Genomic DNA, 4676 nt, shown 5'->3' with positions numbered 1-4676 from the left:
TTCCTTGAACTTTTCAAAGGTCTCAGACTTGTGTTTCATCAAGTAGACATACCCATATCTACTCAAGTCATCAGTGATAGTGAGAACATAACGGTATCCTCCGCGAGCCTCAATGCTCATTGGACCACACACATCAGTATGTATGATTTCCAATAAGTTGGTTGCTCGCCCCATTGTTCCGGAGAACGGGGTCTTGGTCATTTTGCCCATGAGGCATGGTTCGCATGTGTCAAATGATTCATAATCTAGAGACTCTAAAAGTCCATCAGCATGGAGCTTCTTCATGCGCTTGACACCAATGTGACCAAGGTGGCAGTGCCACAAGTATGTGGGACTATCGTTATCAACTTTACATCTTTTGGTATTCACACTATGAATATGTGTAACATTACGTTCGAGATTCATTAAGAATAAACCATTAACCATCAGGGCATGACCATAAAACATATCTCCCATATAAATACAACAACCATTATTCTCGGATTTAAATGAGTAGCCATCTCGTATCAAACGAGATCCAGATACAATGTTCATGCTCAAACCTGGCACTAAATAACAATTATTGAGGTTTAAAACTAATCCCGTAGGTAAATGTAGAGGTAGCGTGCCGACGGTGATCACATCGACCTTGGAACCATTCCCGACGCGCATCGTTACCTCATCCTTCGCCAGTCTCCGCTTATTCCGCAGCTCCTGCTGTGAGTTACAAATGTGAGCAACGGCACCGGTATCAAATACCCAGGAGTTACTACGAGTACTGGTAAGGTACACATTAATTACATGTATATCAAATATACCTTTAGTGTTGCCGGCCTTCTTGTCCGCTAAGTATTTGGGGCAGTTCCGCTTCCAGTGACCCTTCCCTTTGCAATAAAAGCACTCAGTCTCAGGCTTGGGTCCATTCTTTGACTTCTTCCTGGCAACTGGCTTACCGGGCGCGGCAACACCTTTGCCGTCCTTCTTGAAGTTCTTCTTACCCTTGCCCTTCTTGAACTTAGTGGTCTTGTTGACCATCAACACTTGATGTTCTTTCTTGATTTCAACCTCTGCTGACTTCAGCATTGAAAATACCTCAGGAATGGACTTCACCATCCCCTGCATATTGTAGTTCAGCACAAAGCTCTTGTAGCTTGGTGGGAGCGACTGAAGGATTCTATCAATGACCGCCTCGTTCGGGTGGTTGATCTCCAGCTGGGACAGGCGGTTGTGCAACCCAGACATTTTGAGTATGTGGTCACAGACAGAACTGTTTTCCTCCATCTTACAACTATAGAACTTGTCGGAGACTTCATATCTCTCGACCCGGGCATGAGCTTGGAAAACCATTTTCAGCTCCTCGAACATCTCATATGCTCTGTGTTTCTCAAAACGCTTTTGGAGCCCCGGTTGTAAGCTGTAAAGCACGCCGCACTAAACGAGGAAGTAACCATCAGCACGTGATTGCCAAGTGTTCATAACGTCTTGGTTCTCTGGGATGGGTGCTTCACCTAGCGGTGCATCTAGGACATAATCTTTCTTGGCTGCTATGAGGATGATCCTCAGGTTCCGGACCCAGTCTGAATAGTTGCTGCCATCATCTTTCAGCTTGGTTTTCTCTAGGAACGTGTTGAAGTTCATGTTGACATGAGCGTTGGCCATTTGATCTAAAGACATATTTTGCAAAAGTTTTAGAATAAGTTCATGATAATTAAGTTCATCTAATCAAATTATTTAATGAACTCCCACTCAGATTAGACATCCCTCTAGTCATCTAAGTGTTACATGATCCGAGTCGACTAGGCCGTGTCCGATCATCACGTGAGACGGACTAGTCATCATCGGTGAACATCTCCATGTTGATCGTATCTTCCATACGACTCATGTTCAACCTTTCGGTCTCTGTGTTCCGAGGCCATGTCTGTACATGCTAGGCTCGTCAAGTCAACCCTAAGTGTTCTGCATGTGTAAATCTGTCTTACACCCGTTGTATGTGAACGTAAGGATCTATCACACCCGATCATCATGTGGTGCTTCGAAACGACGAACTTTAGCAACGGTGCACAGTTAGGGGGAACACTTTCTTGAAATTATTATAAGGGATCATCTTATTTACTACCGCCGTTCTAAGTAAACAAGATGCATAAAACATAATAAACATCACATGCAATTATATAGTAGTGACATGATATGGCCAATATCATATAGCTCCTTCGATCTCCATCTTCGGGGCTCCATGCTCATCTTCGTCACCGGCATGACACCATGATCTCCATCATCATGATCTCCATCATTGTGTCTTCATGAAGTTGTCACACCAACGACTACTTTTACTTTTATGGCTAACGCGTTTAGCAATAAAGTAAAGTAATTTACATGGCGTTCTTCAATGACACGCAGGTCATACAAAAATAAAGACAACTCCTATGGCTCCTGCCGGTTGTCATACTCATCGACATGCAAGTCGTGATTCCTATTACAAGAACATGATCTCATACATCACAATATATCATTCATCATTCATCACAACTTCTGGCCATATCACATCACATGACAATTGCTGCAAAAACAAGTTAGACGTCCTCTAATTGTTGTTGCATCTTTTACGTGGCTGCAATTGGGTTCTAGCAAGAACGTTTTCTTACCTATGAATAACCACAACGTAATTTTGTCAACTTCTATTTACCCTTCATAAGGACCCTTTTCATCTAATCCGCTACAACTAAAGTAGGAGAGACAGACACCCGCTAGCCACCTTATGCAACTAGTGCATGTCAGTCGGTGGAACCTATCTCACGTAAGCGTACGTGTAAGGTCGGACCGGGCCGCTTCATCCCACAATACCGCTGAAGCAAGAAAAGACTAGTAGCGGCAAGCAAGTTGACAAGATCTACGCCCACAACAAATTTGTGTTCTACTCGTGCAATAGAGAACTACACATAGACCTAGCTCATGATGCCACTGTTGGGGAACGTTGCAAAAAATAAAAATGTTCTTATGGTTTCACCAAGATCCATCTATGAGTTCATCTAAGCAACGAGTGAAAGGAGAGATGCATCTACATACCACTTTGTAGATCGCGAGCGGAAGCGTTCAAAAGAACGGGGTTGAGGTAGTCGTTCTCGTCGTGATCCTATCACCGGAGATCCTAGCGCCGAATGGATGACACCTCTGCGTTCAACACACGTACGGTCAGCGTGATGTCTCCTCCATCTTGATCCAACAAGGGGAAAGGAGAGGTTGATGATGATCCAGTAGCACGACGGCGTGGTGGTGGATGCAGCAGAACTCCGGCAGGGCTTCGCCAAGCTGCTGCGGGAGGAGGACGAGGTGTAGCAGGGGGAGGGAGGCACCAAGACTTTGGGTGCGGCTGCTCTCCCCCCTGCCCTCCTTTATACAGGCCCCCAGGGGGGGCGGCGGCCCTGGGAGATGCAATCTCCCAAGGGGGCGGCGGCCAGCGGGGGTGGAGTGCCCCCAAGGCAAGTGGTGCGCCCCCCCACCTAGGGTTTCCAACCCTAGGCGCAGGGGGGCCCAAGGGGGGCGCACCAGCCCACTAGGGGCTGGTTCCCCTCCCACTTCAGCCCACGGGGCCCTCCGGGATAGGTGGCCCCACCCAGTGGACCCCCGGGACCCTTCCGGTGGTCCCGGTACAATACCGGGTGACCCCGAAACTTTCCCGATGGCCGAAATAGCACTTCCTATATAGTTTTCTTTACCTCCGGACCATTCCGAAACTCCTCGTGACGTCCGGGATCTCATCCGGGACTCCGAACAACATTCGGTTTGCTGCATACTCATATTCATACAACCCTAGCGTCACCGAACCTTAAGTGTGTAGACCCTACGGGTTCGGGAGACATGCAGACATGACCGAGACAGCTCTCCGGTCAATAACCAATAGCGGGATCTGGATACCCATGTTGGCTCCCACATACTTCTCGATGATCTCATCGGATGAACCACGATGTCGAGGGTTCAAGCAACCCCGTATACTATTCCCTTTGTCAGACAGTATGTTACTTGTCCGAGAGTCGATCGTCGGTATCCCAATACCTCGTTCAGTCTCGTTACAGGCAAGTCACTTTACTCGTACCGTAATGCATGATCCCGTGACCAGACACTTGGTCACTTTGAGCTCATTTTGATGATGCACTACTGAGTGGGCCCAGTGATACCTCTTCGTAACACGGAGTGACAAATCCCAGTCTCGATCCGTGTCAACCCAACAGACACTTTCGGAGATACCTGTAGTGTACCTTTATAGTCACCCAGTTACGTTGTGACGTTTGGTACACCCAAAGCACTCCTACGGTATCCGGGAGTTACACGATCTCATGGTCTAAGGAAGAGATACTTGACATTGAAAAAGCTCTAGCAAAACGAACTACACGATGTTGTGCTATGCTTAGGAATGGGTCTTGTCCATCACATCATTCTCCTAATGATGTGATCCCGTTGTCAACGACATCTAATGTCCATAGTCAGGAAACCATGACTATCTGTTGATCAACGAGCTAGTCAACTAGAGGCTTACTAGGGACGTATTGTGGTCTATGTATTCACACGTGTATTACGATTTCCGGATAATACAATTATAGCATGAATAAAAAACAATTTTCATGAACAAGTAAATATAATAATAATCCTTTTATTATTGCCTCTAGGGCATATTTCCAACACGCCACACCCCTCCCCCCCCC

Source organism: Triticum dicoccoides, chromosome 7B (genome assembly GCF_002162155.2).
Source record: "Triticum dicoccoides isolate Atlit2015 ecotype Zavitan chromosome 7B, WEW_v2.0, whole genome shotgun sequence".
Classification (NCBI taxonomy): Eukaryota; Viridiplantae; Streptophyta; class Magnoliopsida; order Poales; family Poaceae; genus Triticum; species Triticum dicoccoides.
This window is presented reverse-complemented; position numbering follows the sequence as displayed.